Genomic DNA, 27,213 nt, shown 5'->3' with positions numbered 1-27,213 from the left:
GGAGCTGGGGAAGGGCCTGAAGAATAAATCTGATGAAGAGCAACTGAAGGAGCTGGGGATGGTTAGTTTGGAGAAGAGGAGGCTGAGGGGAGACCTCCTGGCTCTCTACAACTATCTGAAAGGAGGTTGTGGAGAGGCTGCTGCTGGTCTCTTCTCACAGGTCATTAGTGACAGAACAAGAGGGAATGGCCTCAAACTAAGACTTGGAAGGTTTAGACTGGATAGTAGGAAAAAAATGTTCCCAACAATAGTGGTCAGGGTCTGGAATGTGCAGCCCAGGGAGGTGGTGGAGTCATCAACCCTGGAGGTGTCTCAAGGCAGTTTGGATGTGGTGCTTGGGGACATGGCTTAGGGGTGACCCTTGTAGAGTAGTGTTATTGCCTGGACTTGGGGATCTTGAGGGTCTTCCCCAACCTGAATGTTTCTGTGATTCTGTGAAGGACTGAGAGCCCTGGGGCTGTTTAGTCTGGAGGGGAGAAGCCTGAGAGGGGATCTGATCAGTGGCTATCAATATCAGAAGGAGGTGTCAGATGAAGGTGCCAGGCTCTTGGCAGTGGTGCCCAGTGACAGGACAAGGAGCAATGGGTGCAAGATGGAACACAGGCGGTTACACCTCAGCATGGAGAGACTCTCCTGTGTTGTGAGGGTGCTGGAGCCCTGGAGCAGGCTGCCAGAGAGGTTGTGGAGTCTCCTTGCCTGGAGGTTTTCCAACCTGTCTGGATGTATTCCTGCGTGACCAACCTTGGGTGATCCTGCTCTGGCAGTGGGCTTGGACTGGAGGATCTCTGGAAGTCCTTTCCATCCCCTCATATTCTGTGATTCTGTGATTGAAGCCCTCCCAGTTCAGACTGGCCTCATCAGGACACCAGAACCGCACCTCAGTTCTGGCCTGAGCCCAGCCCTCAAAGGCATCTCTGAGCCTGCAGCCTTCCCTTGGACACTTCATCCCCAAACCTCCTTCTTGTGCTCTGACCCCTCTTTTATATCCCCTCCTACCCTTGAGTGACTCCGCTTGGCACAGGGCAGGGGCTGGGACCTCCCAGAGCAGTATCAGAAGAGGAGCAGGAGTTGAGCTGTCGCTGAGCAGCTGATGGACACAGGGAGGAGATGAGTGGCAATGCCATGGGCAGCTTAGCTGTGCTTCAGGTACTTCTGCACAGCAGCAGGCCCAGGGCTGGGCTGGGGACTGTGCCATCCCTTGTGCCTGCCAAGCTGAGAGGCAGCAGCAGGGAGGTGCCTTGGTTGTTGCTTTGGAGCTGAAGATTCTGCTCTGTCCCCAGGCAGAAAGGCCTCTGGCAGGGACCATTGCCAATGGCCTGGGATTGAGCAGAGGCTGAGCAGAGTGTAGAAGGCCAAGTGAAGCTGGGCTGTGGTAGGAGGATTGTGGCCACCCAGACAGACGAATTGTCCTCCCATGCACTCAGCACTGCTGTGGCCACATCTGGATTCTTAGTGCCTGGCTTTGGGACTTCTGCTCTGAAGGACTTTTGAAGAGCATGAGAGGCTTCAGAATATAGCTGGAAGGATTGGGGTGGAGAGCCTGAGGGACTGGGGTTTCTGTAACCTGGTGAAGTTCAAGCTCAGGGCACTACAGATACAGTGTGCACCTGCTCGAAATCTGGGGATGATGCAGCTTCTGGTGGTTGTGGGATGGGAAGACAACCTCCATAGAGTGCAAATATTAGGGTTCAGAGTGGAGGAGTCCTGGTTTGAGGCCAGGCAGATCTTCTCTTGCTCCTAAGAGTGTACAGGAGGTAAGGACAAAGAAAAGTCACTCAGAGGGGATCCTTGTGGTCCAAGAGGCCCTGGCTCTGTGTTTCAAGAAATGGCCATGGAGAGCACAGACAGAGCAGGGAGGGTACAGAAATGTCATGGTGAGAGCTGCTAAGAAAGAAAGATGGGTGTCAAGAGCATGAAGGGAAAGAACTGAAGGCATGGGGCAGTGTAGCACCACCTGCAAGGATGAAAGCTCAACAGGACTGAGGTCTTTCTCCTCCTTTCTATGGCAGTTGCCTCTCCTACCAAGGCCAGGGAGATGAAACTTTAGCTTGACCCTCTCTGCATCTGACTGCCCAGGCTCTGTGGTCAGGGATTGGCGTTTCTGCTGCAAAAACCAAACCCAGTGTGGGAGACAGTGTAGGACAACCTGTGGTGTGGATGGCAATGGGCACTGGCAAGGCTGGAAGTCATCAGGAGAACGCAAGGCTTTGCCTTCTTGGCTATGGCAGTCATCCACAACCAAGGGCTGTGAGGAGGCTTCCTAAGGCACCAGAGGGTCCTCAGTGCTTCCTTAAACACCCCCAGGAAGGCTGGGGACTGCCATCCCCTTGTCCTTCTCTCAGCATCACAAACCCCACACCCACAGCACCTGAGGAGCCCTGACCCATACATGAGGGACAGGATCTGCCTGCCCAGGCACTGTGGTCAGGGTTTGGCCTTTCTGCTCCATAAACCAAACCCAGAGTTTGCTCTCCTCCACTTTGCCTTTGTCTACTGCAATCATGGCCTCCACTGAGCTGCTCTAAGGAGCCCTTGGGAGGCTTTGTTGGTAATGCCCCTCAGTGGGGCCAATCAGTGCTTCAAGGTACTTTGTGTTTTCCTTCTGACTTCTTAAGAAGTTTCTTCAGTCTTCTCTCAGTACCTGAGGTTCCTGCAATGAGTCCCAAGTGCCCTAAGGAGATGTTTGTGTCCCTGCAATCCTCTTCAGGATTTCAAAGTGCACCTCACAAAGCTCAATTCTTTATATCAAAGATAAAATATTTTACTCCATTTCAGTTTAGCTCAGAGATGATAATTCCCCAAGTGACACTGACCCAGGCTGTCTCAGCAGGACATCTGCACTTGCAGGAACATCTGTCCTTCAGTCTGACATTGAATGGACAACTTTGCTCCTCACCCTCCCCAACCTCCCCATTGCTGTCACTGCCCACCTGGGGCTTACAAGGTGATTCAGCAGAATGTGTTCTAATCCAAGAGCCTCTGAATGACAGAGTGGATAAGGACAAGGCTGACCCTGACTGACTTCAAGGGATCCTGAAGTCAAATCTATTTCTATGGCTGTGCCTGGAGAGAAGAACCAAGCACAAAGATACAGGGACAGAGCTGGCTGGGTTCAGTGCAAGATAGAAACCTTGCCCCTGGTGACAACAAAGGTGTCTGTCCAAAGACACAAAGAGGTGGAGAGGAGGCTGGCAGAGGGTGCCCTGGAGTTCAGTTTCCTTCTCCTGGAGCTTAGGGCAAACCCTCACAAAGCTTTGGCATTCTTAGGGCAAAAGAACTGAGCCTGGAGAAGTCTGACTTGGTGCTGGCCCTTGGTGCAGGTTGTGCCTGAGAGATGTCTGTGTGGGGGAGATGCTGGACACAGCTGCTGGGACCCAGGAGAGCTCCAAGACTCTGGCTTTAGGGTCACTGTTTTTAGAGGTGGAGATCCTTGATTGTTTCTCTGATCTGGAGAACCTTGGATGCTGAATCATCTTGGGTTCTTTTGCCACTTGCACAGACCCTGAAGTTTTTGACCTCCAAAGTTTTCTATCAGCTCCCTGTTGGCTGTGATCCAAGCACAGATGCACTGAGCTGGTAGGAGGTGACCAACCCCCAAGCCATAGGGAGAGCAGTGCAAGGCTGGGAGAGCAAGGGTGCAGCACACCAAGGACACCTCTCAGTGCTCTATTTCTCTCTGTCCTGATCCATCCCTGGCTTACCCTGGGCTACTTCATGGTCTAGGCCTTTTGTTTGTTTGATTGTTTTTAACCTAAAATGAGAATGCATGTTGTGTCATAATTAATTTTGACTTTCCCATTATCTATATAAAACTAAGGCAAACTGGTGAGGTGACACAGAAATCCATAGGAACATTTCCTCTAGTCACACAACAGTTACACAATCATAACAGCCAGTCCTAATTCACACGGTGCTGTGGTGCATTCTTCTGAGTGATGCTTTTGATCCCAGATTACCATAGCAGTTGTTGTGATCGATGTTCGACTGCATGGGAAATGCTGTGTGCTCATGGCCTTGATTCCTCTGCCGTTGTTCATTGCGATGATTGCAGTTGGCATGGGGTAGACATTTCTTGCTGGCATCACTAAACCCCCTTAGCTATAAAATATACATCCTCTCTTTTGATTTGTTGATTTTTTCTTGACAGATTTTTAAACTATTTTTTTACTTTTTGAATTTTATTATTTTTATTTTTTAATTTAAATTTTATTTGTAATTTTTAAGTATTTTATTTTTTAAAGTATTTTTCTTAATTTTAATTTTTAATCCAATTTTTAAAATTTATTATTTTTTGATCTTATATTATTTTTAAAAACTATTTTAATTATTTTTTGTATGTTTGCTTTATTTAATCTATTTTTAAAATTTCTAATATTATTATTTCAATTAAAAAATTAATCCATTTTAAAAAATATTAATTTTTTATTTAATCTATTTTTTAATTTTGTAATTTTATTTTGTTTTGGTTTTATTATTTTTTTAACCTTTTTTAAAAATTACATTATTTTTATTTTTATTTTATTTTTTTAATATCATTTTAATTAATTTTTATTTTTTAATTTTAATTATTTTTTATTTAATTTTTAAAATAAATTTTTTTAATGTAATTAATGTTTTTAATATGCCTTTTAAATATTTTTTGTTTTGTTGCTATCTGTATATTTTTGGCCTATAATTTTTAATAATTTTTTAGGTAATTTTATTTTTCTTTTAAATCTATTTTTTTATTTCCTGTTTTTTTTAATAGCTTTTAATTTTTCTTGAATTTTATTTAACATAATTTAATCTTGTATTAATGAATTTTTTTATGTTATTTTATAATCTAATTTTTTAATTATTTTTTAATTTAATTTTTTTTTATTGTGTTTTATTCTATTTTTTCCTTTTTTATTTTCTATTTAACCTTTTTTGTACTTAATATTTTGTCCTTATTTTTCATTTTAAATTTTTGTAAATATTTTTTCTTGCTAATAGTCCTTATGTTTTTTGTTAATAGTTATTTTTTGTTAGCAATCCCTTATGGTTTTTTGTTTGTTTTGGTATTTAAAAATTATTATTATGTTAAATTTGTTTTTATATTAAATATATTATTATTATTATTATTATTATTATTATTATTATTATTATTATTATTATTATTATTATTATTATTATTGTTGTTGTTGTTGTTGTTGTTGTTGTTGTTGTTATTTTGTACTTTTCCTTTGTAGTAGTACTTTGTGCTATTAGCCAAACACCAAACTCAGGTGTGAGATGCAATGCACCAAAATGGACTCTCCAGACTGTCTATTAGCTGAGGAAGGAGGTGGATGTGGAAAGTTTAATACATCTGATTGGTGCCTAAAGATTGAGGACAATGGGGAGGCAGCAATAAATATAGCCACCAACAGCAGGAAAACAGCTCATGGGCCAGTCCAAACCTGGCAAGGACTGGAATGGGACAAATTTTCTCGGTTGCCTGGTGGGCCATGGGTCAAACGAGTGTCATTCTTCTCTCCTTGTTTAACAGCAGCTCTAATCTTTCTACCATGTCTGATACCCTGGTTTGTATGGCTTATCCACCCTGCAGTCAGCCAGGTGCAGGTGGTAGCCATATCAAGTGAGCCAGAAAAGGCTATAAAAAAGAGCAGTATGATGTATCTGCAAATCAGACCAACATCAGAAATGAGCCAAGAGGAAAGGATTAAGTTAATGGGGGATGAATTTTATAAAGGCAATTATTGAAACAAGACGAGGAGGGGTTGATGGGATTAAAAGGAGGGAGTGTCCTTACAAAGGAAGAATTGGCTAAGAGGGAGCTGGAAGAGAAAGGGAGGAACCAGACAGTTCACCTTCTCTATGTGCATGTAAATCACAAAGGGGCCTCTGCTAAGTCCCTTCCCTTGAACCTTGCTGAAAATCAGTAGAGGTCTGTCTGAAGATAGCAGACACTGGACACAGCCTGAACTGCTGAACTTTTAGGCCAGAGCACAGGCTTAACAGACTACTGAATATTAACTTCTCCACCCAGAGAAGTGGAGAACCTAATTCAAATGAGCATAGGATGTATGAAGCAGGGAGGGTCATGTGAAGGGGGACATGTAGCAGGGGTTTTGGGAAAGACTAAATCTTGAGTACCTGAGCCAGTGGGGAAAGGGAGAGGGAAATCTGCACCCAGAAATGTAGGATGAAAAGGGAGCTGTGTCTTCAGCAATGAGAGACCCCACAGGGAGTTGTCCTGTGGACTCCCCCTTTCTTCAAATAAAGTTTTACACGACTCCTCTGTTTCTGTTATGAACTTCTAGATGGGAAGAAGTTTTCCTTGCTTGTTGCACACCAAGGGAGCACAGCTGCTGATGTCTGCAGTCTCTGGGTCACAGCAGACAGGCCAGCACGGAATCTGAAGTGGTCTGAAGGAAGACTCTGGTGGGGAAACAACATTCTCACAAGGGTAACAGCACCAGCAGCAGCCAAAAAGAGAGAAACCAAACTGTGAGTGACATCAGAACTGCTCTGCAGGAGAGGACAAAGAGTTTATTGTTTCTGAAAGCATCCAGGGATCAGTTTGCTCAGGGCAGCCTTGAGGTCCTGGTTCCTCAGGCTGTAGATGAGAGGGTTCACTACTGGAGGCACCACTGAGTACAGAACTGACACAAACATGTCCAGGGATGGGGAGGAGATAGAAGAGGGCTTCAGGTAGGCAAAGGTTACACTGCTGAGAAAGAGGGAGACCACAGCCAGGTGAGGGAGGCAGGTGGCAAAGGCTTTGTGGCGTCCCTGCTGAGAGGGGATCCTCAGCACTGCCCTGAAGATCTGCACATAGGACACCACAATCAACACAAAACAGCCAAATGCTAAACAGACACTGGCCACAAGGAGCCAAAGTTCCCTGAGGTAGGATGTGGAGCAGGAGAGCTTGAGGATCTGGGGGATTTCACAGAAGAACTGGTCCACAGCATTGCCCTGGCAGAGGGGCAGGGAAAATGTATTGGCTGTGTGCAGCAGAGCATAGAGAAAGACACAAGCCCAGGCAGCTGCTGCCATGTGGAGACAAACTCTGCTGCCCAGGAGGGTCTCATAGTGCAGGGGTCTGCAGATGGCAACGTAGCGATCATAGGACATGGTGGTGAGGAGAAAATACTCTGTTGAAATGAAAAAGAGAAAAAGAAGGACCTGGGCTGCACATCCTGCATAGGAGATCTCCCTGGTGTTCCTGAGGTAATTGACCATGGATTTTGGCACAGTGGTGGAGATGGCACCCAGGTCAAGGAGGGCGAGGTTGAGGAGGAAGAAGTACATGGGGGTGTGGAGGTGGTGGTCCCAGGCTATGGTGGTGATGATGAGGCCATTGCCCAGCAGGGCAGCCAGGTAGATGGCCAGGAAGAGGCAGAAGTGCAGGAGCTGCAGCTGCCTTGTGCCTGGGAATGGCAGGAGGAGGAAGTGGGTGATGGAGCTGCTGTTGGACATCTGCTGCCTCTGGTCATGTCAGAAGAGAAGACAACAGTGACAAGTCAGAAGAGAATTCTCTCACCATAACCAAAACCACTCCCCACAGACCCTCCCCTGTCACACAGACTCCTGCTGCTGCTTCTCAGGTACCTTCCTTCAGCTCCAAGGCTGGAGCACTGCCTGGTCCTGGTTTAGGGTAAAAGGCAAGAGTGGGAGAGCTCCCCATGGGCTCTAAGTCACCCTGCTCTGCCTCTCAGCTGGAGGGTGACCATGCTCCCATGTCACCCTGAAAAGCCATCAGACACTGCTGAGAGCAGAGGGATCCACCACACAGCACTCAGTGTCTCAGGGTCTCAGCATCCCACTTGTAGTCCAGGAGACACTTGGCTCAGTGTCCCTTGGAAGGCAGCACAGCCTGGATGGACACCTCAAGGACACAGCCAAGGCATTACCGTGGCTGCTCCTGCAATCAGGTCATTCCGAGCCTCACAGCTTGCACTACCCAGAGCTTTCCAGGCTGGAGGGCAGCTGGGACACCTCATTGCTGTGGCCCCACCTGCACAGAAGATCTCACAGTGTCTGTGCCTGACTCTGCACCTGAGGCTTCCATGCCCAGAGAGCCATCAGCAACACAAAGAGCATCTGAGACAGGCAAGGAGAGGGACAGACAGACACTCAGGAAAGCCTTCAGGTGAGGAGTGTAGGCACTTGGTGAGGTTCCCAGTAAAGCTCTGTGTGATGGTTGAAGAGTCTCAGCCCCTGCTCTAAAGGCACAGCTGAGTTTTCCTCCTCACCAGCCAGGCCAGAGACAGTGGAAGCAAAACTTCAGGAGAGTAGAGACTGGGTCAGGAATCCCTGGACTGAACATAGTCATAGAAAATGCCACTGGAAATGATCTGGACATGAGCTGGAGATATGAGCAGCCCTGACCCACACAGCTGCCTCTCCACAGCAGGAGGACTCTGTCCTGTTCAGCCCTGCCCTGCCTTGCCTTGCCTTGCCAAGGGTGGCTCCTTCCAACCACAGCTTCTCCCCAAAGCAGCATGAAGAGCTCCCTTGGGTGCTTGAGATCTGAGCCTGGCAGTCAGCAGAGTCCCTGCCCCAGCACACAGCCCCAGCTTTAGGAGATGCCTCCAGGAACTGCAGCTGCACTGCCCTGCAACCACAGACTCACCCTGTCAGCAAATGCAGTGACTTCTCCTCCAGTGAGCTCTCAGCATCCTCCCAGTGTTGGCTGCCTTGAAGCTCTTTTTGCCTTCCTCATCTCCCTGAGATGCCCTAGCAGTGCCCTCAGACCTGCTGTGTGGTGCAGAGGAGCTGCTCCTGGCCAGAGCTCCATGCAGCCCAGGAGCCTGGCCCAGATCTATGATCAGCCCAGGGCATTTAAAGGAGCCCTCTGGTGGCTTTGGTGCCAGGTAAACCTCAGGGACAGAGAGGAGGCTGATGAAACATCTCCAGAAGTCAAAGTCAGATTCAAACTCTGAAGTTTCTTGTAGTGTTAATTGCCTCCACTGGGGGACACTACAGGGAAAGTGTCCTCAGGTTCTAGTGCGAGCAGAGAACTGAGGCAGTGCTGACAGGTCAGGACAAGCAGCTCAAGGTGGCTCTGCTGCTGAGGAAACCTGGAAGGGTTTCATTGATCCAAAGGGCCAAGCCCTGACCCCCAGCCCCTGGCAAGGCAGATCCTGTCCCTCACCTGTGGCTCTGGGCTCTGCTGGGGCAGTGGGGAGTGAGGATGAGCAGTGAGCAGGGTGGGACCTTATCAGGTTTTGCAGTGGTTTGCTTGCAAAGAGACAACTCCTGCTGAAAAGGAATGGAATGTACCTTTAAAAATACTTTTTATCAGATGCTTTGTGCAATAAAAACCTCTCCAATTAGCTGCAGAAACCTTGGCAATAATTAAAGGTTCAGCAGTATTTAATGAGCCCCATGGAGTATTTGGGGCTGATTACATCATCCTTAGCTACTGCCAGGAGACTGCCAAGCTACTGCCAAGAAGCTTCTCAAGAAGTCCAAGTCAGAAGCAAACTCCAAAGTACCTTGAAGCACTGATTGGCCTCACTGAGGCTTGTTACTGACAAAGGCTCCCCAGGGACTCGTTAGAGCAGCTTGTTAGAGGCCAGGATTGCAGGGAGACAAAGGCAAAGTACAGGGGAGAAAAACTTGCCTTTGGTCTAGGAAGCAGAAAAGCCAAGCTCTGACCACTGCCCTTGGACTAGAAGAACCTCAAAGCCAAGTTTCTCCTCACAGGCCTTGATGGCAGAGGCAACTGCCAGAGCCAAGGGGATAAAGACCAAGGACAAAGACCAAGGCCTCTCAGCCTTGCCAGAGCCCTTGGCCATCCCTACTGTATCCTCTCCTACACTGTCCCATGCCTGCTCCTCTTTCCCTTCAGTCTGCTGACACCAATCTTGCTTCCCCATCCAGCTCTGCCCCTGCTATTTCCATCCCTTCCTTGAGCTGTCTCAGCTCTCCCTGCCATTTCCTGACATCTCTGGATGGCCTCATGCATAGCAGCTCTGCCCTTTGAGGGACATTTCTTTGGCCTCCTCTCCACTCTGAACCTTCCAAACTGCAGTTTCTGAAGGTTTTGGTCTCTTTCCACTCCCCGGAAGAGCTCCATCCTCTCTGAAACCACCCTTCAGCCATGTGCACACTGATCTGGCAGTGCCCTGAGCCTCCATTCAGCAGGCTGAAGCAGCCCAGGTCCCTCAGCCTCTCCACAGAGATGTCAATCCCCACCCTGGAAAATCTCCTCTGCAGCCTCCCCAGTTCCTGGCTTCCCCTTTGGACTTCTGAACTCTGCACCCAGATACCAGGAATCCAGATGTGGCCACAGCGGTGTTGAGTCTGGGGGAGGACAATTCCTGTGTCTGGCCACTTTTCTCCTGCCACAACCCATCTGCAGTTGGCCTTCTTCCCTGTGTGCAGGGTTTGTTCCATCCCAGGGCATTTGGAATAGGGAGAAGAACCTCAGTAAAGTCTTGCTCAGTATTGCTCTATGAAATGCAGACAGGCCTTAGGCCTGGTCCTTGAAATGGGAGCTTAGGAGAATACAGAGGCTTAGAGCCTGCTCTTTAAGGTGACATTTGCCCCAGCTCTTCCCAGAGAGGTCCTTGCTGTCCCCTGTTCTGCTCCCTCAAGCAGAGCAGCACTCACACATGCCCTGCACTATAACAGCCATGCAAACAAAGGGGAACAAGCTCAGGGTTATTGCTCCAACCAGCTTCTTGAGACTGAAGCCCAAGGCAGGAATCCACAACCATAGCCAGGCCCAGAGCTCTGAGAAGCCCCAGGTGGTGTCTTCCTTTTGCACTTCATGCAGCATCTGCTTGGTTCCCATATCTCACTGATGACAGAATGGGCTGGGCTGGAAGGGACCTCCAAAGTTTATCTTATCCAGCCTTCCCAGTGACATCCTCAACTACATCAGGTTGCCCAGAGCACTGTCAAGCCTCACCTTCAATATCTCCAGGGATGGGATCACAACTACCTCCCTGGGCAACCTGTTCCAGTGTTCCACTACCCTCATGGGGCAGAACTTGTGCTGGCTCCTCCTTCCTGCACAATCCTGCTTTGTTCCCATCTCTCACCCATGTCTATGGATGTCCTTCCTCTCTGATCCATGGAAACACAACAGCTTGTGTTCAGTGCTGTGCCCACTCCTCCTTCTGAGGCAAAGACCATGCCTGGAGCCATTCCCTCCTGAGCAGCTATTTCTGCAACCTGTTTCCCTCCTCCCTGGGAAGCTGATCCTGCAGCAGCAGTCCTATTCCAGAGGACTGGGAGAGCAGAGATCTTCACCGTGGCCTTTTCTGGTTGACTTTCTCCTAAGCAAGTGTGGTGGTTTGAGCCTTAACTGAGAGCCTTAACCAGGCCCCTCAGCAGAGACCACCCTTCAGGTTGGTTTGCCCTCACCAGCAGCAGGGAAAACCCACACCGACTTCCCCGGCAGGTTCTTCTCAGCAATCACAGGAACTCCATCTCCATCCACTGTGTGCAGCAGGTCGGACTGGGCAGGACCAGCTCGGTTCACAGATCCTCTGCTGTTCACTAACCAAGTGGCTTGAGCTAGGTGTCTTTCCCAGTTCCTAAAGGTCCCATGGCTTTTAGGGTGGTCCTTAGCAAGCCAGTATAGCTCTCAACCTTCCCTGCAGCTTGTGCATGGTGTGGGATGTGGTAAATCCACTCAATCCCATGTTCCTTTGCCCAGTCCCTTAGGAGATGGTTCTTGAAGTGGCTTCCATTGTCCCATTCAATCCTCCTGGGGATGCTGTGTCTCCACAGGACAAGTCTCTCTAGGCCCAGGATGGTGTTGCAGGCAGTGGCATGAGGTGCTGGGTAGGTTTCCAGCCACCCTGTACTTTCCTCCACCATGGTCAGTAGGTGATGTTTGCTGCTGTGAGACCGAGGAAGGGTGATGTAGTCGATCTGCCAGGCCTCTCCATATTTATATTTCGACCATCTCCTCCCATACCACAGAGGCTTCATGCGCTTGGCCTGCTTGATGGCAGCACAGATGTCACACTCATGGATAACCTGTGAGATGGCCTCCATAGAGATGTCCACGGATCTGTCCCGAGCCCACCGGTATGTGGCATCTCTCCCTTGGTGGCCAGAAGTGTCATGGGCCCAGCGAGCTAAGAACAGCTTGCCCTTGTGTTCCCAGGCCAAGGCTATTTGGGAGATCTTGGCAGCCAGGTCTGCTTGGTGGTTGTGCTTGTGTTCCTCTGTGGCTCTGCTCCATGTGCTGTACCTTTATTGGCATCCTGTCCAGGTGAGCAGTGATATCTTGCCACAGGTCAGCAACCCAAACAGGCTTCCCTTTTCTCTGCCACCCGTTCCTCCTCCATTCCTTCAGCCACCCCCACAAGGCATTGTTTACCATCCAGGAGTCAGTGTAGAGGTACAGCACAAGCTGTTGTCTCATTCTGCCACATCCAGGACCAGCTGGACAGCTTTTCCCTCTGTGTACTGACTGGATTCACCTTCTCCATCCCTTGCTTCTGCCACTTGCCTTGTTGGGCTCCAGACAGCTGCCTTCCATCTCTGCTTGCTTCCTACAAGCCGGCAGGACCCATCTGTAAATAGAGCATAGCCCTTCTCGTTGTCAGGGAGATCATTGTATGGGGGAGCCTCCTCAGCACGGGTCACTGTCTGCCCTGGTGGCATTCCCAAGTCAGCACCCTCTGGCCAGTTGCTGATCACTTCCACTATGCCAGGGTGTTCAAAGTTCCCCATCTGAGCTTGCTGAGTTATCAGGGCCATCCACTTCCTCCAGGTAGCATCTGTGGCATGATGTGGGGTTGAGCCTCTCCCTTTGAACATCCAGGTCAGGTCTGGAAGCGTTGGAACTAGAAATAGTGGTAACTGAGACCAAATTACCTCAGAGGCAGCTTGGACACCCTCATAGGCAGCTAGGATTTCCTTCTCTGTTGTGGTGTAGTTGGCCTCACAGCCTTTGTAGCCCTTCATCCAGAAACCTAGGGGTCTGCCCCTGGTTTCACCAGGAGCCTTCTGCCACAAGCTCCACATAGGACCATTCTCACTGGCCGTAGGTACAGCACATTCTTGATCTCTGGCCCAGTTCGAACAGGTCCCAGAGCCATAGCATGGACCACCTCTCGTTTGATCTGATCGAATGCTACCGGCTGCTCAGGTCCCCACACAAAATCATTTTTCTTCCTTGTTACATGGAAGAGAGGCTTCACAATTTGACTGTACCCGGGAATGTGCATTTTCCAGAAGCCCACAAGCCCCAAAAAGGACTGTGTCTCTTTCTTGTTTGTGGGCTGCACCATAGTGGCTACCCTGTTCACCACCCCCTGAGGGATGTGACGGCCATCCTGCCATTGAACACCCAGGAACTGGATCTCCCTGGCAGGCCCTTTCACCTTGCTTCTCTTGATGGCAAAGCCAGCCTCCAGCAGGATGTCGATTATCCTCTTACACTGCTGGTAAACTTCCTGTGCTGTCTCACCCCATACAATGATGACATCAATGAACTGCAGATGCTCAGGAGCTCCACCTTTCTCCAAGGCAGTCTGGATCACCTCATGGCAGATGGTTGAGCTATGGACCCAGCCCTGAGGTAACCGATTCCATTGATACTATACTCCCCTCCAGGTGAAAGCAAACTGTGGCCGGCATTCTTCTGCAATGGGAATGGAGAAAAAGGCATTAGCAATGTCACTTGTGGCATACCACTTGGCTGCCTTCGATTCCAGCTCGTACTGGAGCTCCAGCATGTCTGGCACAGCAGCGCTGATCGGAGGAGTCACTTCATTCAGGCCACGGTAGTCCACAGTCAGTCTCCATTCCCCATTTGCTTTCCGCACTGGCCATATCGGGCTGTTGAAGGGGGAATGAGCCTTGCTGACCACCTTCTGGCTCTCCAGGCATCAAATCAGTTGATGTATGGGGTGCAGAGAGTCTCTGTTGGTCCTGGATTGCCTGTGATGTACTATGTGAGAGGCAAGAGGGAACTTCAAATCCTGCCTCTTATGGCTGCCCACTACGGAGGGCTCATCCAACAGCTCAGGTGTGGTAGAGAGCTGTTCTTTGCCTGCAGTCTCCACAGCTGCCACCCCAAATGCCCACTTGTGGCCCCTAGGCTCCTTGAAGCATCCCTCCCGCAGAAAGTCAATGCCATGAATGCAAGGTGCATCTGGACCAGTCACTATGTCATGCTTTCCCCATTCATTCCCGGTCAGGCTTCTCTCAGCTTGCAGTACAGTCAGGTCTTGTGAGCCTCCTGTGACTCCCTGAAGCTTATGGGCTCAGCCCCTTTGTACCTCGATGGTATCAGGGTGCATTGGGTCCCTGTGTCCACCAGAGCTGGGTACTTCAGGGCTTCTGAAGTGCCAGGCCATTTCATAAAGACATTCCAGGACACTCTTGTCCCTGGCCTCCACCTGGCTGCAGGTAGGGCACCTCTAATGGTGGCAGCGATGTCCACACTTGTCACAGGGTCCTGTGTTACTAGGGGAAGGGTCTCTTGAGCGAGAGGGACCCCTCCGGGAAAGTGGGGCAGCCCTTCTGGATGAGTTATCCCCAGTGTGGCCACCTTGCAGTTCCCACACTCTGTCCTAGAGGGCAGAGGTGGGTTGGCCATGCCAGGTGTCCATGTCCTCTCCATGGTCACAGATGATCCTTCACAGAGACCCCCTTGACATCCTCTGATTGGCTTGCTGGGTTCTGCGAGGTCCTAGGCCCCTCCAGTGTGACTTCCTCACCATCCCGCCTGGTGGATGTGGGGAGGCCTGTCGATGTAGTCTACCTGGACCTCAGCAAGGCCTTTGACACCATCCCCCATAGCAAACTGCTGGCCAAGCTGTCAGCCCATGGCTTGGATGGGAGCACACTGCGATGGGTTAGGAACTGGCTGGAGGGCCGAACCCAGAGAGTGGTGGTGAATGGTGTCACATCCAGCTGGCAGCCAGTCACTAGTGGTGTGCCCCAAGGATCAGTGCTGGGCCTTGTGCTCTTTAACATCTTTATTGATGATCTGGATGAGGGCATTGAGTCCATCATCAGTAAATTTGCTGATGACACCAAGCTGGGGGCAGGAGTTGATCTGCTGGAGGGTAGAGAGGCTCTGCAGAGGGACCTTGACAGGCTGGACAGATGGGCAGAATCCAACGGCATGAGATTGAACACATCCAAGTGCTGGGTTCTGCACATTGGCCACAACAACCCCATGCAGAGCTACAGGCGGGGGTCAGAGTGGCTGGAGAGCAGCCAGGCAGAGAGGGACCTGGGGGTATTGGTCAATGGTAGGCTGAACATGAGCCTGCAGTGTGCCCAGGCAGCCAGGAGGGCCAATGGCATCCTGGCCTGCATCAGGAAGAGTGTGGCCAGCAGGAGCAGGGAGGTCATTCTGCCCCTGTACACTGCACTGGTTTGGCCACACCTTGAGTACTGTGTCCAGTTCTGGGCTCCTCAGTTTAGGAAGGAGGTTGACTTGCTGGAACGAGTCCAGAGAGGGGCAACAAAGTTGATGAGGGATTTGGAACACAAGCCCTATGAGGAGAGACTGAGGGAGCTGGGGTTGCTTAGCCAGGAGAAGAGGTGACTCAGGGGTGACCTTATTGCTGTCTACAACTACCTGAAGGGAGGTTGTAGACAGGCAGAGGTTGGTCTCTTCTCCCAGGCAACCAGCACCAGAACAAGAGGACATAGTCTCAGGCTGTGCCAGGGGAGGTTTAGGCTGGAGGTTAGGAGGAAGTTCTACACAGAGAGAGTGATTGCCCATTGGAATGTGCTGCCTGGGGAGGTGGTGGAGTCACCATCACTAGAGGTGTTCAGGAGGAGGCTTGATGGGGTGCTTGGTGCCATGATTTATGTGATTAGGTGGCATTGGATGATAGGTTGGACATGATGATCTTGAAGGTCTCTTCCAACCTGGTCTATTCTATTCTATTCTATTCTATTCTATTCTATTCTATTCTATTCTATGACCAGGACCTTCAGCAGACACCAGCCCTCAAAGAGGTTTACCCTCAGCCAAAGGAGAAAATACCCAAACAGTTTTTCCTAACAGATTCTTTTCATGAGCAACAGGAACTTAGTCACCTTCTACTGCTTGTAACAGATCTGATTGAGCTGGTCCTGCTCAAGTCACAGAACCACTACTATTTGACAGCCAGGTTACCTGTGCTAGATGTTTCTCCCAGTTTTTCAAAGTTCCACCCCCATGGCTTTCGGGGTGGTTTTTAGCAAACCATTGCAGTGTTCAACCTTCCCTGCAGCTGGTGTATAGTAGTGGATGTGGTACAGCCACTCCATGCTGTGCTCTTTGGCCCAGTCTGTTGGAGATTATTCTTAAAATGAATTCCATTATCTGACTCAATCCTCTCTGGAGTTCTTTGTCTCCACAGGATTTATCTCTCCAGACCAAGTATGGTGTTAGCTGCAGTTGCCTGTGGCACTGGATAAGTTGAGAGAGAGTTAATTTGGACAATTAACTTTATGCTAGTTGTCAGAGTGCTGGGATTATTTAGACCTCATCATTATCTTCCCTTGCATCCCATGGTAATTTATTTATATTCTACCACTTTCACTCAAGGTCTGTGGAAAATGTGCTAGGCATCAGCCTAAAACTGCCACAGTGAGGAATGGCTGAACCTTGGCAAGTCCATGCTGATGTTTCTGGGACAGGTTCTGCTCTTTCAGGTGCACAGAAAAGCCACCTAAAAGGACTCGCAGGTAGTGGGCCTCATTGCTCATCCAGCTGAGCTGGCATAGCCTGGGCTTCCCTGGGCTGCACTTTGGCCTCTCCCAAAGACGGGAGACATTGGTTTGTCCTCTCTCACCAGAGACCTCTGCCAATGCCAGGACCTATCCAAAAGGATGTTCCAAAGAGATATTGATCTGCCCCTGGCACTTCCCTGCTACTCTTCTACCTCTTAGACCATCTGCTTAATTAAGCTTTGATGTACTGTCCTCTCCAGGACACAGTGACCATCTCTGGAGTCACCTTTCCAGGTGCAGACTGGACTGCCCAAGGCCCTTTCCGTCATTCTCCAATTTGCTTCTGCACTTATTCTTTGTTCATTCAGATGCCTCTCTCCTATGCTGCTTTGACCTTCAGGGAGGCAAAGCTGCAGTTGTCCCCTGGGCCACCTCTGTGATTGTTTTTGTTCTCCATCTCTTGTATCTACTTGCCTAAAACATTGCTTCTCACATCATGCCTTGGAGAGAGACAATCTGCTGAGAGACAATTTGTGCTGAGCAGCTGGTTCCAGAGGGGTTTGATTACTGATGCAACTTTATCAGACTTTGCTTTTTTTTACTTCCAAACAGGAACAATTCTCCTGTGGCTATGTACAGACACATCTCTAAGGAGAGCAGGGGGGAGCTGCTTCCATGGAGCTGTGACCTGCAGCTGCAGGGAGAAGTAGAGGAGTCTGATGGGACATCAGTTGTTCATACAGTGTCAGTTCTTGATGGAGAGTTTTTTCCCCTACTCCAGGCCTCCTAAGGAGATTCTGTGGATCAAGATCACATGGAGAGTGCTGCTGTCAGCTCCCTTCTCTCAAATACAACTAATTAAAAACATCCTTTAAAAACAACCCAGGGTTTTATGAGGCCCAGTGGGAAGGCTTCTTAATTAACTGCACTGTGAAACAGATTCAATTAGCTGTGAAAAAGCTCTAATGAGCTGGACAAGTCTTCAGTACCTGAAGGAAATCCCAGGCAGAGCCACAGCTCCTGAGGGACTTCTGTGTTCTAATGAGCCCCATGGAGTGTTTGGGGCTGACTCCAGGTATCAGGGACTGAGAGAAGATTGAAGAAACTGCTCCAGAAGTCAGCAGCAAATGCCAAAGTAGCTTGATTGGCCCCACTGAGGCTTGTTACTGACAAAGCCTCCCCAGGGGCTCCTTAGAGCAGGTAATTGGAGGCTGTGATTTCTAGACCAAAACAAAGGTAAAATGCAGGAGTCTGTGATGCTGAAAAACCCTGGGCTTGGTTTATGGAGCAGGAAGGCCAAGCCCTGAGCACAGTCCCTGGGGTCAGTAGAGCCTGAAAGCCTCAAAATAAAGGATCTGCTCCCAGGCCTGGGTGGCAGAGACAACTGCTGGAGCCCAGGGACCAAAACCTAGGTCCTGCTGGGCTTTCAGCCTTGCCAGAGCCCTTGGCCATGCTTTATCAGCAGACTTGGTAGGCTTAGGTAATGGCTGCACTGGATGACCTTGAAGGTCTTTCCCAACCACAACAGTTCTGTGATTCTATGTTTCTATGTAGGAGAAGGATTGGTTTACCTTTGCTTTAAGATGAAAATTATATATATATATATATATATATAAAAGGAGAGAGAAAAAGAGGGATGCATATTTTGCATATTTCATAACTAAGGCTTTAGTGATACCAGCAAGAAATAGCTAACCCAAGTCAACACCTGGAAACATCAATTTTGCAATGCAGTGCTGCAATCATCTCAACAAACAACAGGACAAGAATGGAGAGGACAGAACACAGAGTACTTTCCATGAAGATGAAGATCAGCAGAGCTACCTAACACCGATCACAATGATCGCTATTATAATCTGAGATCAAAAGCATCAATCAGAAGAATGTACCAAAGCCCATCTGAATTAGGACTGAATATCATGATTGCTTCATTGTTGTGTGATTAGGGAGTATGTTCACATATGGTAACTCACCAGTTTGGCATAACTTTAAATAGTCAAAGGGAAAGTCAAAATTAATTATATCACAAAAGACATTTTCATTTTAGGTTATATAAAACAAAAAAGAGGGGGAAATTCAGGTATTATGTCACAAGAAAGAATGGTTAAAGCATGTTATGTTCTCAGATTTTCCTTTTACATGTAGTTTCAAATGTGATTTACCAAAATTTATGGAGGATATAAGAGTTCTGGAAGTTTTAGCTAGGAGAAACTTGAAAGAACAAACAACATTAGGCCAAAGTTAGGATTAATAGGACTCAGTGCCTTTCCTTAGCAAAAACAAAATATCAAAAGATCAGTATTATTAGGGTGAGTAAAAATGCATTATTATTTCATCTGGCTCTAGAGCTTTGGAGCTGGTTCTGCACTTTTGATCTGGGGCTTAACTTTGGAGCTGGTTCTGCACTTTTGATCTGGGACTTAACTTTGGAGCTGGTTCTGTGCTTTTGATCTGGGGCTGAGCATTGGAGCTGGTTCTGAGCATTGGAGCTGGTTCTGCACTTTTGATCTGGGGCTGAGCTTGGGGGAGCTCAGATGGTTTTGTGGTACATTCTTCTGATGCTTTCGGTCTCAGATTATCATAACAGTCATCGTGATCAATGTTCAACTTCATGGGAAATGCTGTTCTTTCATATTCTTGATTCTTCTGCTGTTGTTTATTGCTGTGGTGGTGAGAGAAAGTTCAGTTCTCCCACACACACAAAGAAACCACAGCTAACTCAGCTCAGATAAGAGCTATATTTACAAGCAGGATGAAATGCAGATTAATATATACACAATATACAATATTTGCAATATATACAGAAATATACACCAAAGAACGAAATACAAGACACCTTTCCCTCCTCCAAGAAGAGGGGTTCCCCCCAACTCTACCCCCCCTTCTCCCCCATCCCCCTTTTTTTCCCAAAAAGGGTTAGAGAGAGAGAAAAAGGTAATTAAGGAGAAAATTCTGTCAGCTCAAAGCGTATGCAAGAATTAGTTTCTTATCTGTTAGTTCCATTAATTCAGTCAACTCTGTCCAGCACAGCTGTTGCTCAGAGAGACTGAAACAGACAGACTGAAAAAGACAGACTGAACTGAGATTCAAACTGAATTAAAGCTAAAATTCAAATATGCATTCTACCAATCTAACAATGAAATACGTTTAGACTTATCTTTGTTTTCAATTTTTATACCAAAACATTCAGCCAGTGTGTCCCAGTAACTGTCCCTTTCTTAAAGGCATAGCCTAAAACTGTCACAGGGTGGTTTGCCTTAAGCCATACCCAACATTGTGGATAAGTTGTAAGAACTGTTTCAAATGTTTCGAACTGACCACCCTCGAGGCTGACCCTCAGATAGAGGTTGGTCTTCCCTGGGTGGCCTCTTCTGATGTGCAGCCACTCAGCCAATCTTGCTCAATCTTCCCCTTCATTGTTCACCACAGGAATTTTTGCTGGGTTGTCTGCCTGCTGGTTCCATTTTGCAGCAGCTCTTCCCTGCTGTGCATGGCCTTTGACCCATCCTACCTTTGAGGGGCTTGACTAAGCTATTTCTCAGAATCATGGCCAGTCTCCAGCTCTCCAGATTGATTAGATTCCCCCAACACATCCATTCAGTGGCACCCTTGTAGGCTGCACAGGAGTCAGTGTGAATAGCAGTGGCACCATTCTCTGCTGCCAGCATGAGTACAGGGCAATGCTTCTACCTGTGCACCACCTTCCTCTGTCACAGTCTTCCCAGTACCAGCTTCCAGCACTGCAGCTTTCTGTTGCCATTTGCATCCCGTACAGTGGCTGGATGCAGCTGTGAACCACACTCCTCCTGCATTTGAGTCTGTGGTCAGCTCAGCTGCTGCCTTAGTTGGAGACAGCTCATAGGGCAGACCTAACAGCACTGTGTCTGCAGTCCCAGGCTGTGGTAGGTTGGAAACTTCTGCTGGAGCCTTTCTCATTTTCCAGTGACTGTCCAATGAGCAGCATTCAAGACAAGAAAGACAAGACAAAAAGAAGACATCAGAAATCTGATCAAGATCCATTCCTGGCCAGCCCTGCAGCTTGCTTCTCCTCAGGGGGACGTTGTCTTCCTTCACCAGGCATGGGTGCAGGGCTCCTTGGTAGGGAAGTGTATCCCTCCCTCCCCACCTAGCCCTCCCCCACTGTGTGGGGGTCTCCTCAGGGTCTGAATTGAAACTGACACACCTCCCATTACAGACTGAATGCTTTTATCACCTCCCAGTACAGGCCGGATCCTAGGCTGCCCACCCAGTACAGAGTGAGCCACTCCCATCCTCTCTACTCAGTCCCCTGCTCAAATGTAATGGAGCTGAGCCAATCCCTCATCTCACCCCTTACAGCTCAGCCCCTCCCAAACCCACTCCTGACCCTGACTCTGCCCCCATTGCTCATCCTGCCTCCAGCCTTTACCTTGGCATTGACCCTTTGGTGTTAACCCCAGGACTCAATGCAGCCACAACCCAACCTCTGCCTCTCAGAACTGTCCCTGACCTGAACCCTTCCCAGAACACTCAGCAGGACATCTGAAGGAAGGAGACTTCTGAACTTTCTCACTAACTGTTAGAAACTCTCCCACTGATTCAGAACTTAGCTTTCTGACATCCATAAAGTAAACCTGAAGCTTGGGAGAGCAAATGGAGCTAGAGCAGCAGATGGCAGCTCTAGACAGAGAGAGAAATAAGGCTGAGTCTGGAAAGCAGGCTGGGTCCTCACACCCCTGGGCCTCACTAGCAAGAGAAGGACAGTTCTGTGGGATTGGCAGAGGACCAACAGGAAAAACACAAAGCATGAAGACTGCAATGTTGCTAACAGGACAGGAGGTGGCAGCAAAGACCAAGACATGGAAGGACTTTGTCTAGCAAATAAGTTTTTATCCTTCTAATGCATGTGTGTTACTGAGTCCTAGATGAAGACCATGTTTAACCTTGTCAGCACACTTAATTCCCTCATCTATGGTTTTCCAAGGCTTAGGGTTCCATGGAAGGTCATCTCTGGATGGACACCTCCTAAGAGCTGCCAGTATAAGGCATGTCCACAGAGGAACCTTACCAAGGTACCTGCCTAGATGCCTATCTATTCCACTATCTTTTGAGAGCATTCCAAGCTGAGATGTTGACTTGTCCCCCACTAATGAAGCAGGGGTCCCTGTATCATGGCACCTGCCTAGCCATGTATGAGTTGGCTCATTCTCTCCCCTAATGTAATCCTTTCTTACACGCCTGATTTCCTGCCTGGGGGCATTAGCTGCTTGGGTGTTACCTTCATCAGTCTCCTCCTCTTGAAGTGGCTGTCCCAGTAATGCTGCTGCTGCCCTCTGTAGGACATCTTTATGTTCAGAGGCACCTCCATTATCTCCTGACTTACCAGAACCTGTATCCTGTCCTGCATCTCCACTATCCACTGATGGCCTCAGCAATTCAGCTATATCTTTAAGGCAAACTTTCTCTCCATTTGCAGAAGGATCCTTTTCAACAGAAGGTCCCTGACCAGCAGAGGGATCTTGCTGTTCTTTCTGTGCCTCTGCCTCTGCCTCTGCCTTGTTCCTGACCCTTTTATCCAAAGCTGTGATTTGTTTAACTGCAGCTGCATTTAAGTTTGCAGCAGACTTTGCAGAAGCAGAAGGGGTTTGCAAGGAAACAGCACTGGTGGGTGGACTTTGGGACCCAGCGGCTGCTGTGGAACTCGCTTCCATTCCTGCTGCTGCAGGTGGAAGAGATTTTGCCTCATGAATGGCTTCCAGTGGAGCCACAGCCACTGGCACTGCTGTTGTGAGCTCCGTCTGCCCCCTGCTGGCTGAATGCCAGAACTGCTGCTGGTCTCACTCAGCTGCTTTCCCATTAACTCCTGTCTTCCTGTTTCTCCCTGTTTGTCCTGTTTGTCCTGTTTCTGTGTCTTCCTCATCACTGGAAATGTCTACGTGTGAGTTAGAACTAACCCTACGATGTCTGTGGCTGCTACACCTGAAAAGAGTATCACAGTATAACTTAGGTTGGAAAGGACCTCGAGGATCATCGAGTCCAACCTATCAACACAGACCCCATGACTAGACCGTGGCACCAAGTGCCACGTCCAATCTCCTCTTGAACGCCTCCAGGGATGGTGACTCAACCACCTCCCTGGGCAACCCGTTCCAATGACAAATGGCTCGCTCGGTGAAGAACTTCCTCCTCACCTAAACCTCCCCTGGCGCAGCTTGAGACTGTGTCCCCTTGTTCTGGTGCTGCTTGCCTGGGAGAAGAGACCAACCCCTTCCCGGCCACAACCACCCTTCAGGTAGTTGTAGAGGGCAATGAGGTCTCCCCTGAGCCTCCTCTTCTCCAGGCTAAACAATCCCAGCTCCCTCAGCCTCTCCTCATAGGGCTTGTGTTCAAGGCCTCTCCCCAGCCTTGTTGCTCTTCTCTGGACACGTTCAAGTGTTTTGATGTTCTTCTTAAACTGAGGGGCCCAGAACTGGACACAGTACTCAAGGTGTGGCCTAAGCAATGCAGAGTACAGGGGCACAATGACTTCCCTGCTCCTGCTGGCCACACTATTCCTAATGCAGGCCAGGATGCCATTGGCCCTCTTGGCCACCTGGGCACAGAACACCTGTTTGCTGCACGTCTCTCTCGGTACAGTGCCATCAATAAAATCATTTTGGGGTCCCAGCTGCTCACATAACTCTCTGCAACAGGAATGCTGAATTAATGTATTTCTGCAGGAACAGTTACAGTCACTTTATCATATCTGTTAAGCCACAGAAATCCCATGCAGTGGTCCTACAGCATTTTCAGCTTCTATTTAAACCAAAGGGACAGTTTATATGCCAAATATCATCCTAGCTTATCCAACTTCAAGGCCATGCACCATTTGTCCAGAATCCCAGTCAGAGCAGAATATATCAAATGCCACAAAACCCCCAAAGAGCTTCATTTTGCTTCCTTAATCTGAGCATCAATTAATCAATCAAGCAATTGCTCCACACTGAATAGGCACCAACATTTTATATCTTTTTGTCATGGGTAGAAGTTTTCCCCCCAACATTAACTTTGCCAGACCAACTTAGTTAGAAGCAAATGAACCTGTATTTACAAGCAAAATCTTCACTCTACAATGGAATGCAATGAATGTGTGCAAAATATACAGGCTTTACAATAGTACACAGATACTTAGAACTAATAAACAGCACAAGGACCCCCCCAGCCAAGGACCAGGGGAAGCTACTGGCTTCTCCCTCCCTGGCTCCCCCTTTTCCCCCTGCACAAAAGGGACAAGAGAAAGGAGCAGAGAAGTTAGACTTAGCCAAGGTCAGCCAGAGCACATTATCTCTCCTGAGTGATGTAAAACAGTGAGGAGAGGAGAGGAGAGGAGAGGAGAGGAGAGGAGAGGAGAGGAGAGGAGAGGAGAGGAGAGGAGAGGAGAGGAGAGGAGAGGAGAGGAGAGGAGAGGAGAGGAGAGGAGAGGAGAGGAGAGGAGAGGAGAGGAGAGGAGAGGAGAGGAGAGGAGAGGAGAGGAGAGGAGAGGAGAGGAGAGGAGAGGAGAGGAGAGGAGAGGAGAGGAGAGGAGAGGAGAGGAGAGGAGAGGAGAGGAGAGGAGAGGAGAGGAGAGGAGAGGAGAGGAGAGGAGAGGAGAGGAGAGGAGAGGAGAGGAGAGGAGAGGAGAGGAGAGGAGAGGAGAGGAGAGGAGAGGAGAGGAGAGGAGAGGAGAGGAGAGGAGAGGAGAGGAGAGGAGAGGAGAGGAGAGGAGAGGAGAGGAGAGGAGAGGAGAGGAGAGGAGAGGAGAGGAGAGGAGAGGAGAGGAGAGGAGAGGAGAGGAGAGGAGAGGAGAGGAGAGGAGAGGAGAGGAGAGGAGAGGAGAGGAGAGGAGAGGAGAGGAGAGGAGAGGAGAGGAGAGGAAGTCCCAGAAACCCTTAACAAAGTAGCTAAGCAAATCAGAAGTCCCAAATATTCCCTATAAGCTTATACATGTGGTTAGATTTTATTGGTTAAGTGATTGGTAAGAAAGGGAATTGAAGCAGCTACTCAGAGCAATACTGGAGATTGGGGGTTAGGGATATACTGCTAGGGAATATTTGGGACTTCTGCTTTGCTTAGCTACTCTGTTAAGGGCTTCTGGGACTTCATCTGTTAAAGACACTCTGAAACTCTGTAATGCTGGGGATTCCACAACACAGTAATAAAGAACTTCTGGGAGGACTTCTGAGATTCTCTGCATTTCTGGAATTCTGCTAGAAGCAGCAGCAGGGTTTGTGCCCCTGCATTCATCACCCTAAGAGACCTCGTTATAAGGGGCTACTACTACTACTGTGGAAACAGGGGGAGCAATAACCACTCCTCCCAATACAGACTGAATATCTTGAGCAGCTCCCAGATCCTATGATGCCCTACAAGTACATCCTGCCCCCCCCCCCCATCCTCTCTACTCAGCACCTTTTCTAACAGTAAACTAAGCCCATGTCTCAGGTAACCCCTTACAGTTCAGCCCCTCCCAAACCCACTCCTGACCCTGACTCTGCCCCCATTGCTCATCCTGGCTCCACCTTTACCCTTGGCATTGACCCTTGGGTGTTAAACCCCAGGCCTCAACTCAACCACAACCTAACCTCTCAGAACTGGCCCTCACCTGAGCCCTTCCCAGAACACTCAGCAGGACATCTGAGGGAAGGAGACTTCTGAACTTTTTCACTAACTGTTCGAAACTCTCCCACTGGTTCAGAGCTTAGCTTTCTGACATCAAGAAAGTAAACCTGGAGCTTGGGAGAGCAAATGGAGCTAGAGCAGCAGATGGCAGCTCTAGACAGAGAGAAATAAGGCTGAGTCTGGAAAGCAGGCTGGGTTCTCACACCCCTGGGCCTCACTAACAAGAGAAGGACAGTTCTGTGGGATTGGCAGAGGACCAACAAGAAAAATACAACAGACAACATGGTGACTGCAATGCTGTTAAAAGGACAGGAGGTGGCAGCAAAGACCAAGACATGGAAGGACTTTCTCTATCAAATAAGTTTTTATCCTTCTAATGCCTGTGTGTTACTGAGTCCTAGATGAGGACCATGGTTAATCTTTTCAGCACAGGTACATTTTGGAGCCATCATTCCGTGTCCATGCAGGTTATTGAAGGATACTGCTGTATGGCTATGGGAGGCACTGAGTTTGATTTCCTCACTTCACATTCAAGACCCTCAAGGACACCTCCCTGAAGTGGGCACACGGCTTCATCCCTGGCCCTGGGAAGAAATGTCCCCAAAAGTGGCCTTTTGGGACAAAAATGTCAAAGAAAATCCAAGCAAAGACAATACTTTATTAGGGTTGGGGTTTCATTCTAATTAGGCATTATCCTTGGTTTGAAGTTTTTCTTTTACCTCTAGAAAACCCAAAGTGTTGAGGAACAAGCAGCCAAATCCCAACCCAGCTGCAGTGGTGGCAGTGGCTGTGCTGACTCAGCACTGTCATTACTCCCCTCAGCACTGGCTGGTGTTGAAAAGGGCAGGGGCACATTTGCTTCTGAGGAAAGAAGGTGTAAAAGGCCTACTGAAGAAGGCCCCCCGGGGGGGTCACGTTTGGCCTGGCAGTGCCGGGGTCGGTGTATTGCTGTGCCCCCTGGGGCATGCTGGTCACCTGCATGGGGGTGACTATGGCAGGTGAGGGAGGAGCTGCAGATGCAGCCCTTGCAGCAGCCTGTGCAGGGGAAGGGCTGTCACATTTGTGGGTGCGGCGGTGCTGACCGAGGACAGCCATCTGAGTGAAGCTCTTGCCTCAGGAACTCAGAGGTGCAGCTGCTTCTGGCTGTGGACACAGCAGTGCCGGATGAGGTTGGAGCTGAGGTTGAAGCTCTTGCTGTAGTCACCACAGACACAGAGCTGGGCACTGGGCTGGGGGCAGTGGGGCTTTACCAGCTCCAGGCTGGGTGGGAAGCTTTGCCCACCCTCAGGGCACTCATGTGGCTGCTTGGGTGGCACAGAGGGGCTGATATGAGTTTGCCCTCTTCCTCCTCTTCATCTTCCTCCTCCTATGGTTCATTCTTCTCCTATTCCATATCCTAATCTTCTTCCCCATCATCACCTTTGTCTTCCTCCTCCTCCTCCTAATCCTCACATACTTCATCCTTCCTGTCCTCATCCATGTCTTCATCAACCACTTCTACTATTCCTCTAGGCTGAGCTCTGGCTCCTCCAAATCATTCTTCAGGTGATTCTTCTCCTCCAAGATCTTGTCCAGGTCCTTCTGGGAGGCCATGCTGCTGAGAGGAATGGTCACCCCTGTGCTCTTGGGCAATTCCTTGGGGACCAAGTGACTGAGAAGTAAGGACACTGTGTGTGACTTCTTGCAATGGAGGGACTCCTGTGCTGAGTCCCCTGGTTGTAGTGCTAATGGGGCTGACACCCACAGGATGTAGCCATCCCATCTCTCTCCCTCTGGCCATGCAACTGATACCTGATCACCTGGGACTCAGGGAGATGACACACAGCCAATGACCCTCAGTGCTCCACAAGTGTTGAAGTGTGGTTTGGGAGGAGGGTCTAGAGAGGGTTGGGAGGTGCTCAGGGGTCAGCTGGAGCCTGGGATCTTGCTGCTGTCCCAAAGTTGGGCTCTTTACCTTCTGGCCTGTTCCAAGGAGCA

The 27,213-nt window shown here is 49.1% G+C and overlaps 2 protein-coding genes across 2 annotated transcripts in view; one reads left to right on the top strand and one right to left on the bottom strand.

Moving 5' to 3' along the window:
• LOC137454324 (zinc finger protein ZFP2-like) overlaps positions 1 to 27,213 on the top strand; it is a 394,553-nt gene that overhangs the window by 123,978 nt on the left and 243,362 nt on the right. The window lies entirely within an intron of this gene.
• Positions 1 to 27,213, bottom strand: part of LOC137454423 (zinc finger protein 850-like) — a 349,726-nt gene that overhangs the window by 133,299 nt on the left and 189,214 nt on the right. The gene's annotated exons all lie outside the window — the stretch shown is intronic.

Source organism: Melanerpes formicivorus, unplaced genomic scaffold (genome assembly GCF_026170545.1).
Source record: "Melanerpes formicivorus ecotype bairdi unplaced genomic scaffold, bMelFor1.0.p_v2 SCAF_80, whole genome shotgun sequence".
In the NCBI taxonomy this organism is placed as follows: Eukaryota; Metazoa; Chordata; class Aves; order Piciformes; family Picidae; genus Melanerpes; species Melanerpes formicivorus.
This window is presented reverse-complemented; position numbering and strand designations above follow the sequence as displayed.